A 15,465-nucleotide genomic window follows, 5' to 3' on the forward strand; every position below is an offset into this window, starting at 1 on the left:
ACGAAGTTGTCAAGTTACTCCGCAGTTTTTCGGGTTTTCTGTTTTCAGCAATTTTTATTGATTCTTAGCTGTAGGTTTTCATTTGTTTCCCTTTATTCTTCCTTTACGTTATCTAACACCTTCTTGTTTCTTGTGTTAGTAGGATTTAAACGTGTGCACAACTTCTTCCTCGGTGCAACACGAATCAATTGGTGTCTCGTCAGTTTTTGGCATCCTAGTGCAAATTAGGATTCTTTGGTAGTTTGGTTCACACTCTCTAATTGGTTGATATAAACTCTGATAAAGAACTCACAAGATTGAATTCGACCTCATTGAGAATTTGATTTTTTCTTTTTGAGTGATTAACGGTGAGGTTTGATAACTTTTATTTTTGAATGTTGAGTGTTTTGCAGGTTTTAAAAAAAAATGTCTACAGGTGATAATACTAGTGACATATTTAAAAAATTCCAACAACAGTTGGACGAACAGGCTGTTGCACTTCGAGCGTTGACTGCTACTATCAATGAGGTGCGGTTGAATCAAGAGCCTCAATATCGAGATCAAATTAAAGACGATGTGGATAACCAGCCTCCTGCTCATAGGCGCGCTCCTCGGCGTGTCCCTAGAACTGATTATGATCTTCATGATCGTGGACAACCCTCTTTGGCAAAACCAAAGAGCGAGCAGCAACGAGAACATCTCTTTCATACTCGCTGCCATGTACAAGGTAAGCTTTGTAGAGTTATTATTGATGGTGAAAGTTGCTCGAACGTAGCCAGCACGACGATGGTGGAAAAGCTTTGCTTAACCACTACCAAGCATCCACGACCTTATCAACTACAAGGGCTTAGCAACGAAAGCCAATTTAAGGTCACTCAACAAGTGCGCATCGCCTTTTCTATCGGTAAATATCAAGACGAAGTCGTGTGCGACGTAGTACCTATTCAAGCCTGCCATTTATTGCTAGGAGAACCATGGCAACTGGATCGAAAAGTCACTCACGATGGTCGTACCAATAGGTATTCCTTCAAGCATCAAGGAAAGAAACTTACCTTAGTGCCGCTCACTCCGGAACAAGTCCATGAGGACCAAATCAAACTGAGAAATTCTGTTAAAACAAGTGAGGAAAAAGAAAAAAAGAATGAAAAAGAGCAAAAAGAGATTGAGAGTGAAAAGGAATGTGAAACAGAAAAGAAATTTGAAAAAGAAGTTGAAGAAAGAAGAGAAAATGAGTTAGAAAAAGAAACAAAAGAAAAAGACGAGGAAAGGCTAGTGAGGAATGTTTCCACTAACCAAGATATGAATTTTTCTTGTGTTGCTACTTTTCAGGTTCTTGAAAGATCGAAAGATAACTTTCAACTTCAATACCTCTCAAATGAAAGACGCTTTCATATGATCAACTTAGGCAAAGATGAAATCACACTACATGATCCCGAAGGTAAGCGAGGTAAGGAAATTTTAGAAACCGAGTCCAGTGCAGATTTGAAAATTATTGATAAAACTTTTAGTGACTTAGTTCTTAAAAGATCCCCTCATTTTGATCCGATTAATTGTTACTCTTCGATTGTGGTTGATAAAGTCATTACGAAAAGAAGCGTGATTTGTTATTCTCTTGATTTACCTTGTGTAAAATCCTCGAATTCGTCCAAATCTGTTTTGGAGAATAAGGTAACGAAATTTTCCAAATTTGTTTTCAATTTATATTCGTGCCTTAAACAGTTTATGTGGTTGTACATGAAGTTTGAGTTCCATTTGACAAAGGTTAACTCAACAACGGAGATTCGACTACACTATGCCCCCGATGAGCGAAGGTTTGTTTTAAATGAAAAAGGTAAAATCGACCCTTATTCTTCTGCTTATCGAGGTAAGATGCTTGAAACCTTTGAAACACTTTTGTACTCCTCGAATAGTGATAAAGATCATGTTGATGAACACTTAGATCGAAACGTGCTTGACTGTCTTATTTTATTTATTGATGATCTATCTGTTTTGATGGTTGATAAAAAGATTCTTGTTTTTGATAATGCATGTGTGAGTGAATCTATAGACCGTCGATTAATGCATGGTATGATTATGCAACTCTGTGAACCATGTGAATCTTTTCAAATACCTACTTGTGACGATTATGTTTACCATTTGATTTATTACTCGCAATTTATTCATGGTTTGTGGGAACAATGTGAGACGACTGAATGCCTTAAAACATGTCCATCTTTGTTTCAAATATTTGACGAGGCAGTGGTGAGTAAATTAGATTGTTTGCATGGTAATCTGAATCTGTCCATTCACTTGCGTTATACCTGTTCTATTATGCTTATAATTGGACTACAAGCTTGTTTGTGTTGCTATTTACTATTTCATGGCTATTCTTTTCAGTGGACTCAATTGCCATTACTCCCGTTCGATAGAGGAAAGTCGAGTTCATTTGATTTTTCAGATTCGAGGACGAATCTTTTTGAGGAAGGGGGGAATGATACGAGTCACAAAAGCCCAAATTCTTGAAGGCGAGGCCCAATAAGAAGATTCCAAGCCCAATCAAGAAATCCACCCATACTTAGTTGAAAATCAGGCCAAATTGTCAAAGTGGCCCAAGTTGTAAAGTTTTATTTTTATTTATTTATTTATTTATTTTATTTAGTTTAAATTTTTATATTCAGTCCAAGAGTCCCAAATAAAAGACCCTTGGCCGAATTTCCATATTAAAATAATTAGGAGTTTTTTTTAGTTTTAGTTTTAGTGTTCTAATTAAATTAGGAAAACATTTGAAAGACCTATTTATATGGCTTGACCAGCCACCCTACATAACATGACAATTACATTGAAAATTTCAGATTTGATTTAAGTGAAAATTCTCTTTGAGTTCTTCAAGGATTTTCTCTTGAGTTTTCTTTAGAAGTTGTTTTAACAATCTTTTTGATTGTGAGAGCCATCTTCAACCTTCTTCTTGCCATTGATATTCTTTGGAGGGGAGATTAGAGCCGTTTGAAGGAAGTTGTGAGATCTTTCGAGATTTCAAGGCTTCTTAGGACTTATCTTTTAATTTCTTACTGTCAATTCTTTCTTTATTTCTACTTGTGCTGAATCATTATCTAATCTATTTTCTGTTCTTATTGTGTTTTCAGCCTTTTTCTATCTTAAGGAATCAGCCCAAAAATCCCCAATTTCTAGGGTTTTTCCATACTCTTTTTGGGTGAAATTAGATTGTCGAAATTTGGGGAAAACTATCTTGGTGTTCAATTGGGCAGAATCACAATCTCCTTGAGGGTTTCAAGAACCCTAACACTTATTTCTATTCTCAATTTGATTCTTTGCTGATTTGGGGATTTTATTTCAGATCTAAAAATTTAAAAATCTAATCTTTTAATTTTCTGTTTCGTTTCAGATCTAATTGTTTAGGGTTTTCGTAGGAGTTTCTCGTGACTTGGCAACTCGATCTTGGTCCGCGCGCAACCCCGTATCAAGTACCCTCTGCTGAGAGTCGATGATATTTGTGATCAGTTTAGGGGAGCTTCTGTTTTCTTAAAGATTGACTTGTGTTCGCGGTATCACCAATTGAGGGTTAAGGAGGCAGATGTTCATAAGATAGCTTTCAGAACTCGTTATGGGCACTACGAGTTCTTGGTAATGCCATTCGGACTAACGAACGAACCTACCGCTTTTATGGATCGTATGAATCGGGTCTTCTAACCCTACGTGGACTGGTTCGTGGTAGTTTTTATAGATGACATTTTGGTGTACTCAAGGGATGAGGATGAGCATGATGCGCATTTAAGGATTGTGTTGCGGACTTTGAGGGAGAAGCAGTTGTATGCCAAATTCAGTAAGTGCAAATTTTGGCTAAGGGAGGTTACTTTTCTAGGACATGTGGTGTCAGTTGAGGGAATTAAGGTGGATCCCCGAAAAATTGAAGCAGTGTTGGACTGTAAAACACCCAAGTCGGTGCCAAAAATTCGAAGATTTCTGGGTTTGGCAGGGTATTACCGACGGTTTGTCGAGGGCTTTTTAGTAATTGCTGCACCCTTAACTAAGTTGTTGAGGAAGGGGTACCGTTTGTTTGGATGGACAAGTAGCAGGAAAGTTTTGGAAACCTTAAGAAGGTTTTAACTGAGGCCCCTATGTTGATTCAGCCAGAGCCTGGGAAGGAGTTTACGGTTTATAGTGATGCGTCGCATATGGGCTTGGGCTGCATGCTGATGCAGGAAGGAAAGGTGGTTGCGTATGTGTCACGGCAACTTAAGACTCATGAGGTAAATGACCCAACCCATGACTCGGAGCTAGCCGCGGTGGTCTTTGTATTAAAAATATGGGGACATTATCTATACGGGGAGAAGTGTACCAACCCATGACTTGGGCTGCATCCTTTCGTTTAACGGTTACTGGGCCGAAGCCTTTTCATAAATCATATCACTAGGCCGAAGCCTTTTCATAAATCATATCACTGGGCCGAAGCCTTTTCATAAATCATTTCACTGGGCCGAAGCCTTTACTATAAACGGTATGGCCCATAGGCCCATTTCAATATCACATGTAATGTCAATGGATGTATGCAAGCCCATTTCAATATCATATGAAATACCAATGAATGTATGCAAGCCCATTTGGGGAGACTACTCGACCCACCATCCGCTACTCTCCAACCAACACACCATGTAGGGAATGATTCAACCCACCCAACCAACACACCACTGGCAGCATAGCTGCTTTATCATATATTTGGAGGCCTAGCCTCTTTTAATAACAGGGGCAAAGCCCTTTTCGATAAACTGGGGCAAAGCCCTTTTCAATAAACTGGGGCATAAGCCCTTTTCGGTAAATTGGGGCATAAGCCCATTTCAATAAACTGGGGCATAAGCCCTTTTCAATAAACTGGGGCATAAGCCCTTTTGCACTTCCTCCATCCATATAAAAACCCAACCCAATGCATTTATGAATACATCATGTGCATTTCATACATATCATGTGCATTTTATACATATCATGTGCATATCATCTCAATCATGTATGTCATATCCCACGTATCAAATTTATAATTAAACCCTAGGGGTATAATGGTCATTTTTACCTAGGGGCAAAACAATCATTTTCATACTATAAGGGTAATTTCATAATTTTACCAAATATCAGGGTTTTCCATATTCATCAACAATTATCAATATTTTCGAGTGTTTAAACAATGATCTTTAACCCACTTTATCAAATTTGGGTTTTTGGGCCCAAAACCCCTAATGGGCCCTACGACTGCTGATTTAGCCCACTACGCTTGCTTAATCCAAATTTTACAACAGTATTAACCGTGATAACATGCAACTTTTCCAGATTCCATTTTCTATCAGTTTTACCCAAATGGGCCCGAAAGCCCATTGGGCCCGATTCCAGCCCATTGAGGCCCAACTTACCATCGTGCACAAAATTGTGCTCTTACCTGTTCCATCGATCCAACCACCGATCATATCGTATCTATCGCACTTTAAGCAAAGGCAAAATCACAAGTTCCCAAAATACCGGTATTTTAGCATTTCGGCTTCTCAGCAAATATTAATCTAAGCTATTACGAGGGTTAGTACACACCTATTATGGGTTGAAGATGAAACGTTTCCATAATCAACCACTTACGATAACCACCACCTGTCACTCAAACTTAACTATTCCAATATCAATATATGTAAATCCTAAGCACATCAGTCATACGGAACATAAGAGCGTAGTCATCATTTTACCATACAAGGGTATTACGGTCAGTTTACCGATTAAGGGTATTTTAGTCATTTCATCCTACAAGGGTGTTTTGGCAAATCTACAAATCAAGGGTATTTCAGTAATTTTGTAAACCAATGGTATTCTTATAATTTTTAACAAAGCCAAAGGTATTTCTGTAATTTTGTAAATCAGGGTATTTTGGTAATTTTACAAATTGAGGGTATTTCGGTAATTTCTCAAACCAGTGGTATTTTGGTAATTCTATCCTATAGGGGTATTTTAGTAATTTTACAATCGAGGGTAAAATAGTAATTTTGTAAACTGAGGGTAAAATGGTAATTTTGTAAATCGAGGGTAAAACGATAATTCTATAAATCGAGGGTACTTTGGTAATTTTACAAGTCGAGGGTATTTCAGTAATTTGGTAAGCTAAAGTATTCTAAACATGGATAACAATACTAATGGCCCTAAAGCCCATTCTCAGCCCAAATGGGCCCACACACTCGTGTGGCCCTTTTAGCCCAAATCTAGCCACAAATATGAGATTCACCTAGCCTAGTCCAATATTTACTACAAAATCAAACAACTTATCCAATTGGGCTCGGAGGCCCATTGGGCCCACATGGCCCCTTTCGGCCCATCGCGGCCCGAAGTAGCCATCCTACAGCTAGAGTACTGAGAAATACACACCAGATAGGAGACTGGAGTTAATCTACGCTCCGAGCACTCTTAGCCGACGCCCAACCCAAACGAACACGCCATACAGCGAAAGGGATCAGCCAAGAAAGGTACCTCTACTCTCCTCATGGCTTTCTCTATTTAAAGCCAGCTTCGCATCCCCTCTTATGTTAGCTTCCTGATGTGGGATCCCTCCATCATCAGAGTTTAAATTCAACACCAACTCTTGCCGCCCCCTGGTAGCAAAATAAATGCTCTTTGCTTGCCATGGGATTCGAACCCATGCCTCCCATCAGATGCTCCACACGCTACTTGCCACTAAGCCACAAGGCTTTTTGTGTCATATTTTATCCCCAATTAATTATAAGGTCTAAAGGCCAAAGTCCAGGTTCCCTAAAAAAAACCAATATGAATTGCAAGAGCCAAGGCTTGAACCCAGGCTCCCATACAACCTTAATGACGCCACAACCACTAGACCGCATGCTTCCTTGTGTCATTTATTTACCACAATAATTTAAAAGGCCCTTATCCAAGCATCCAGTTTTTTTTTTCACTGAATACCAAAATTTTTGCTAAAGCCCAAGTTTAAACCCAAGATTTCTCCAACACTTCTCAAAGCCATTAACCACTAAAGCAAACATTTAATTGTTTCATTTCATTGCACAATTAAATACCTATATACAACCTCCTTACGGACCCCCACTCAAGGCCTAATACTTCTAGGCCCAAATTCGGGGTGTTACAATTCTATCCCCTTAAAAAAATTTCGTCCTCGAAATTTTCCACTCTTAGACTACACCACCACACTTCCGCTGCGCACTCTGATACTAATAATACTAACATACATCCAAAACATTTGTCCATCAGAGCGGATAGATTACACATGCAACCAATTTCTACATTTCCAGAACACACACCATATAAATACTAAATCTAAATTCAAGCGTTACAGTTTACTCTTAACTAGAGAGTTTCAGTATAGTGCTACTATCTATAATGGTTTCTCAATATAGCATTTCAATCTATAATAGTAAACAGAGTTAGAGAACTTACAGATTTGGTGCCGGAGACTCGGTGTGCCACACCTCCAGTAACATCTTTTCAGAAACAAGTCAAGTTTTGTTGAGAGATTTCAAAACAAAATTTTAGAAAAACCCTTTTCAAACCCCAATTTCGAAAAAAGAAAAACAACAATAATTATATGCTACCCATACCATAGCCGAGTTTTGCAACCATTAAATGTAACACCCCAAACTCGGCCCAGACGTAATGGCCGAATCTGACGTGCCACATTGAAGTTAAAAAACCATGCTTTGTTTTAGTGTTTTAAAAAATCCGTCGTTTGATAAGGCTTAACCAAGTGAATGGAAGCTGCGCACCAGGTAGGTATCCAAAAACAGAAGAGATGAGCCATGAAGGCTGCTTAAGTACCAACCTCTTCGAATGGATCCAATCCTAGACATGCCCACAACCATTGCCACACTTTGGTGCGAGGTTAGGTTTTGAGAAAAACGAGTTAGAATTCATTTAAGTAGATATTTTTGATGAACTGATTAATTGTATCGTTGCGTTATTTTGAAAACAATTATCATTTTGAAAATGCGGCCTAAGTCTAACCCATTTTGGATTGTTATCAGTAAAATATAGGGTATAAAATAAAATAACCCTAGAAAAATAATTAAAATGACCTTATTACAACCCAAAACCAAATAATAATATTAATAAGATAAAACTTACAAAGAAATAAATCGGCTACTTATTGCAATTAAAAGAAACAGAAACAGTAGTGTGGCCATCTCCTACTCCCTCGCAGCTCCAAACCATCTAAGCTTAGGGATTACCTGCACAGTTAGAAACAGGGTGAGTTTACGAAAACTTAGTGTGTAATCCCAATAACATACAAACAGTAAAAACACAGTATCAGTACAATCTGGGCCAAAGCCCTATTTAGTCTTGACATATACTGGGCCGAAGCCTTTCGTTTAACGGTTACTGGGCCGAAGCCTTTTCATAAATCATATCACTAGGCCGAAGCCTTTTCATAAATCATATCACTGGGCCGAAGCCTTTTCATAAATCATTTCACTGGGCCGAAGCCTTTACAGTAAACAGTATGGCCCATAGGCCCATTTCAATATCACATGTAATGTCAATGGATGTATGCAAGCCCATTTCAATATCATATGAAATACCAATGAATGTAAGCAAGCCCATTTGGGGAGACTACTCGAGCCACCATCCGCTACTCTTCACCTGTACCAACAAACACACCATGTGGGGAATGATTCAACCCACCCAACCAACACACCACTGGCAGCATAACTGCTTTATCATATATTTGGAGGCCTAGCCTCTTTTAATAACTGGGGCAAAGCCATTTTCGGTAAATTGGGGCAAAGCCCTTTTCAATAAACTGGGGCATAAGCCCTTTTCGGTAAACTGGGGCATAAGCCCTTTTCAATAAACTGGGGCATAAGCCCTTTTCTATAAACTGGGGTATAAGCCCTTTTGCACTTCCTCCATCCATATAAAAACCCAACCCAATGCATTTATGAATACATCATGTGCATTTCATACATATCATGTGCATTTTATACATATCATGTGCATATCATATCAATCATGTATATCATATCCCACGTATCAAATTTATAATTAAGCCCTAGGGGTATAATGGTCATTTTTACCTAGGGGCAAAACAGTCACTTTCATACTATAAGGGTAAGTTCATAATTTTACCAAATATCAGGGTTTTCCATGTTCATCAACAATTATCAATATTTTCGAGTGTTTAAACAATGATCTTTAACCCACTTTATCAAATTTGGGTTTTTGGGCCCAAAACCCCTAATGGGCCCTACGACTGCTGATTTAGCCCACTAAGCCTGCTTAATCCAAATTTTACAACAGTACTAACCGTGTTAACATGCAACTTTTCCAGATTCCATTTTCTATCAGTTTTACCCAAATGGGCCCGAAAGCCCATTGGGCCCGATTCCAACCCATTGAGGCCCAACTTACCATCGTGCACAAAATTGTGCTCTTACCTGTTCCATCGATCCAACCACCGATCATATCGTATCTATCACACTTTAAGCAAAGGCAAAATCACAAGTTCCCGAAATACCGGTATTTTAGCATTTTGGCTTCTTAGCAAATATTAATCTAAGCTATTACGAGGGTTAGTACACACCTATTATGGGTTGAAGTTGAAACGTTTCCATAATCAATAACTTACGATAACCACCACCTGTCACTCAAACTTAACTATTCCAATATCAACATATGTAAATCCTAAGCACATCAGTCATACGGAACATAAGGGCGTATTCATCATTTTACCATACAAGGGTATTACGGTCACTATACCCTATAGGGGCTTTACGGTCTTTTTACCTATTAGGGGTATTTTAGTCATTTCATCCTACAAGGGTGTTTTGGTAAATCTACAAATCAAGGGTATTTTAGTAATTTTGTAAACCAATGGTATTCTTATAATTTTTTAAAAAGTCAAGGGTATTTCTGTAATTTTATAAATCAGGGGTATTTTGGTAATTTTACAAATTGAGGGTATATCTGTAATTTCTCAAACTAGTGGTATTTTGGTAATTCTATCCTACAGGGGTATTTCAGTAATTTCACTATCGAGGGTAAAACGGTAATTTTGTAAACTGAGCGTAAAACGACAATTCTATAAATCAAGGGTACTTTGGTAATTTTACAAGTCGAGGGTATTTCAGTAATTTGGTAAACTAAAGTATTCTAAACATGGATAACAATACTAATGGCCCTAAAGCCCATTCTCAGCCCAAATGGGCCCACACGCTCGTGTGGCCCTTTTAGCCCAAATCTAGCCACAAATATGAGATTCACCTAGCCTAGTCCAATATTTACTACAAAATCAAACAACTTATCGTCCGAAGTAGCCATCCTACAGCTAGAGTACTGAGAAATACACACCTGATAGGAGACTAAAGTTAATCCATGCTCAGAGCACTCTTAGCCGACGCCCAACCCAAACGAGCACGCCATAAAGCGAAAGGGATCAGCCAAGAAAGGTACCTCTACTCTCCTCATGGTTCTCTCTATTTAAAGCCAGCTTCACATCCCCTCTTATGTTAGCTTCTTGATGTGGGATCCCTCCATCATTAGAGTTTAAATTCAACACCAACTCTTGCCGCCCCCTGTTAGAAAAATAAACGCTCCTTGCTTGCCATGGGATTCGAACCCATGCCTCCCCTCAGATGCTCCACACGCTACTTGCCACTAAGCCACAAGGCTTTTTGTGTCATATTTTATCTCCAATTAATTATAAGGTCTAAAGGCCAAAGTCCAGGTTCCCATAAAAAAACCAATATGAATTGCAAGAGCCAAGGCTTGAACCCAGGCTCTCATACAACCTTAATGATGCCACAACCACTAGACTACATGCTTCCTTGTGTCATTTATTCACCACAATAATTTAAAAGGCCCTCATCCAAGCATCCAGGATTTTTTTTTCACTTAATACCAAATTTTTTGCTAAAGCCCAAGTTTAAACCCAAGATTTCTCCAACACTTCTCAAAGCCATTAACCACTAAAGCAAACATTTAATTGTTTCATTTCATTGCACAATTAAATACCTATATACAACCTCCTTACGGACCCCCACTCAATGCCCAATACTTCTAAGCCCAAATTCGGGGTGGTACAATTCTACCCCCTTAAACAAATTTCGTCCTCGAAATTTTCCACTCTTAGATTACACCACCACACTTCCGCTGCGCACTCTGATACTAATAATACTAACATACACCCAAAACATTTGTCCATCGGAGCAGATAGATTTCACATGCAACCAATTTCTACATTTCCAGAACACACACCAAATAAATACTAAATTTAAATTCAAGCGTTACAGTTTACTCTTAACTAGAGAGTTTCAGTATAGTGCTACTATCTATAGTGGTTTCTCAATATAGAATTTCATTCTATAACAGTAAACAGAGTTAGAGAACTTACAGATTTGGTGCCAGAGACTCGGTGTGCCACACCTCAAGTAACATCTTTACAGAAACAAGTCAAGTTTCGTTGAGAGATTTCAAAACAAAATTTTAGAAAAACCCTTTTCAAACCCCAATTTTGAAAAATGAAAAACAACAATAATTTTCTGCTACCCATACCACAGCCGAGTTTTGCAAGCTAAGCTCTGATACCATTAAATGTAACACCCCAAACCCGGCCCAGACGTAATGGCCGAAGCTGATGTGCCACATTGAAGTGAAAAATCCTCGCTTTGTTTTAGTGTTTTAAAAAAACCATCGTTGGTTAAGGCTTAACCAAGTGAATAGAAGCTGCGCACCATGTAGGTATCCAAAAACAGAAGAGGTGAGCCATGAAGGCTGCTTAAGTACCAAGCTCTTCGAATGGATCCAATCCTAGACATGCCCACAACCATTGCCATACTTTGGTGCGAGGTTAGATTTTGAGAAAAATGAGTTAGAATTCATTTAAGTAGATATTTTTGATAAACCGATTAATTGTATCGTTGCGTTATTTTGAAAACAACTATCATTTTGAAAACGCGGCCTAAGTCTAACCCATTTTGGATTGTTATCAGTAAAATATAGGGTATAAAATAAAATAATCCCGGAAAAATAATTAAAATGGCCTCATTACAACCCAAAACCAAATAATAATATTAATAAGATAAAACTTATAAAGAAATAAATCGGCTACTTATTGCAATTAAAAGAAACAGAAACAGTAGTGTGGCCATCTCCTAGTCCCTCGCAGCTCCAAACCATCTAAGCTTAGGAATTACTTGCACAGTTAGAAATGGGATGAGTTTACGAAAACTCATTGTGTAATCCCAATAACATACAAACAGTGAAAACACAGTATCAGTACAATCCGGGCCAAAGCCCTATTTAGTCTTGACATATACTGGGCCGAAGCCTTTCGTTTAACGATTACTGAGCCGAAGCCTTTTCATAAATCATATCACTGGGCCGAAGCCTTTTCATAAATCATATCATTGGGCCGAAGCCTTTTCATAAATCATTTCACTAGGCCGAAGCCTTTACTGTAAACGGTATGGCCTATAGGCCCATTTCAATATCACATGTAATGTCAATGGATGTATGCAAGCCCATTTCAATATCATATGAAATACCAATGAATGTATACAAGCCCATTTGGGGAGACTACTCAACCCACAATCCGCTACTCTCCACCCGTACCAACCAACACACCATGTGGGGAATGATTCAACCCACCCAACCAACACACCACTGGCAGCATAGCTGCTTTATCATATATCTGGAGGCCTAGCCTCTTTTAAGAACTGGGGCAAAGCCCTTTTCGGTAAACTGGGGCAAAGCCCTTTTCAATAAACTGTGGCATAATCCCTTTTCGGTAAACTGGGGCATAAGCCCTTCTCAATAAACTGGGCCATAAGCCCTTTTGCACTTCCTCCATCCATATAAAAACCCAACCCAATGCATTTATGAATACATCATGTGCATTTCATACATATCATGTGCATTTTATACATATCATGTGCATATCATATCAATCATGTATATCATATCCCACGTATCAAATTTATAATTAAACCCTAGGGGTATAATGGTCGTTTTTACCTAGGGGCAAAACAGTCATTTTCATACTATAAGGGTAATTTCATAATTTTACCAAATATCAGGGTTTTCCATGTTCATCAACAATTATCAATATTTTCGAGTGTTTAAACAATGATCTTTAACCCATTTTATTAAATTCGGCTTTTGGGCCCAAAACCCTTAATGGGCCCTACGAATGCTAATTTAGCCCACTAAGCCTGCTTAATCCAAATTTTACAACAGTACTAACCGTGTTAACATGCAACTTTTCCAGATTCCATTTTCTATCAGTTTTACCCAAATGGGCCCAAAAGCCCATTGGGCCCGATTCCAGCCCATTGGGCCCGATTCTTGCCCATTAAGGCCCAACTTACCATCGTGCACAAAATTGTGCTCTTACCTGTTCCATCGATCCAACCACCGATCATATCGTATCTATCACACTTTAAGCAAAGGCAAAATCACAAGTTCCCGAGATACCGGTATTTTAGCATTTCGGCTTCTCAGCAAATATTAATCTAAGCTATTAAGAGCGTTAGTACACACCTGTTATGGGTTGAAGTTGAAACGTTTCCATAATCAATCACTTACGATAACCACCACCTGTCACTCAAACTTAACTATTCCAATATCAATATATGTAAATCCTAAGCACACCAGTCATACAGAACATAAGGGCGTATTCATCATTTTACCATACAAGGGTATTACGGTCACTATACCCTACAGGGGCTTTACGGTCTTTTTACCTATTAGGGGTATTTTAGTCATTTCATCCTACAAGGGTGTTTTGGTAAATCTACAAATCAAGGGTATTTCAGTAATTTTGTAAACCAATGGTATTCTTATAATTTTTAAAAAAGTCAAGGGTATTTCTGTAATTTTGTAAATCAAGGGTATTTTGGTAATTTTACAAATTGAGAGTATTTCGATAATTTCTCAAACTAGTGGTATTTTGGTAATTCTATCCTATAGGGGTATTTTAGTAATTTCACAATTAGGGTAAAATGGTAATTTTGTAAACTGAGAGTAAAATGGTAATTTTGTAAATCGAGGGTAAAACGATAATTCTATAAATCGAGGGTACTTTGGTAATTTTACAAGTCGAGGGTATTTCAGTAATTTGGTAAACTAAAGTATTCTAAACATGGATAACAATACTAATGGCCCTAAAGCCCATTCTCAACCCAAATGGGCCCACAAGCTCGTGTGGCCCTTTTAGCCCAAATCTAGCCACAAATATGAGATACACCTAGCCTAGTCCAATATTTACTCCAAAATCAAACAACTTATCCAATTGGGCTCGTAGGCCTATTGGGCCTACATGGCCCTTTTCGGCCCATCGCGGCCCGAAGTAGCCATCCTACAGCTAGAGTACTGAGAAATACACACCTGATAGGAGACTAGAGTTAATCGACGCTCCGAGCACTCTTAGCCGACGCCCTGTGACACCCCTAAAGTGACCCTAGTCGGAAAGCGGTTTCAGGACCGCTAAACCGAGTCACCAAATTATTTGAATGTGATATTTATTGTCTAAAATATGTGATTATGAAGGTGTGAAAGTTTTAGGCTTCGATTTAGTAAATTGCATGTGAATTTAGTCAAAAGGACTTATGGGTGACATTTTTGAAATGTGATAGGCTAATCTACAAGGACCTAATAGTGCATGTAATCAAAAGGGAGGACTTGCATGTCAATTTTCCCCCCTAATATGTAGTGGCCGGCCATGAGCATGGGTGGACAAGATGTTATGGCTAAAAACATGTCATAAACATGTTGGGGTAGTGCATTATGTAAGGATTAATAAAATAAAGAGCATGGGTGGACAAGATGTTATGGCTAAAAACATGTCATAAACATGTTGGGGTAGTGCATTATGTAAGGATTAATAAAATAAAGGGCATGGGCAATAAAATATTAGTGTTAGTAGGATGAGAAACAAAAAAAAGAAAAGAAAGGATGTGTGTGATTGTCCCCCCCATTGCCGTGAGTGAAGAAAAGAAAAAAAAAAGAAAATTTGTTCATCCTCTTTCATTTCTTTTGGCCGAAAATTCTAAGGAAGAAGGAAGGAGTTCTTGCTTCATGTTTGGTTTGGAAGAGGATTAGGAGGAGGTTTGGCCATACTTGTATCTAGATTAAGCTCAAGAGCTTAGAGGACCAAAGTTGGATAAAGGAAAGGAAAAAAAGTGATCGAATAGCCGCCGAAATCGTTCGACAACATCCGAGGTAAGTTTTAAGTGATTAAACGTTGAGTAAATTCAATCATAATAGGACATAATGAGTTGATTTAATAAGATATGATGTGGCCATGATATGTCTTAAACTCAAATGGTAAGTTCATATGTGTTTGGACTTGGAAATTTAAGAGCAAATTGTAATAATTTGCTTTGGACAGCAGCAGTAACGTGATTTTAGAAAATCACTATAAATTTTTGGTGTGGAATTATAGGCTGAATAAAATATGTAATCAAGGCTTAATTAGTCTAGTTTCTTATAAAAGAGACCTTG

This window comes from Gossypium hirsutum, chromosome A03 (assembly GCF_007990345.1).
Source record: "Gossypium hirsutum isolate 1008001.06 chromosome A03, Gossypium_hirsutum_v2.1, whole genome shotgun sequence".
NCBI lineage: Eukaryota > Viridiplantae > Streptophyta > Magnoliopsida > Malvales > Malvaceae > Gossypium > Gossypium hirsutum.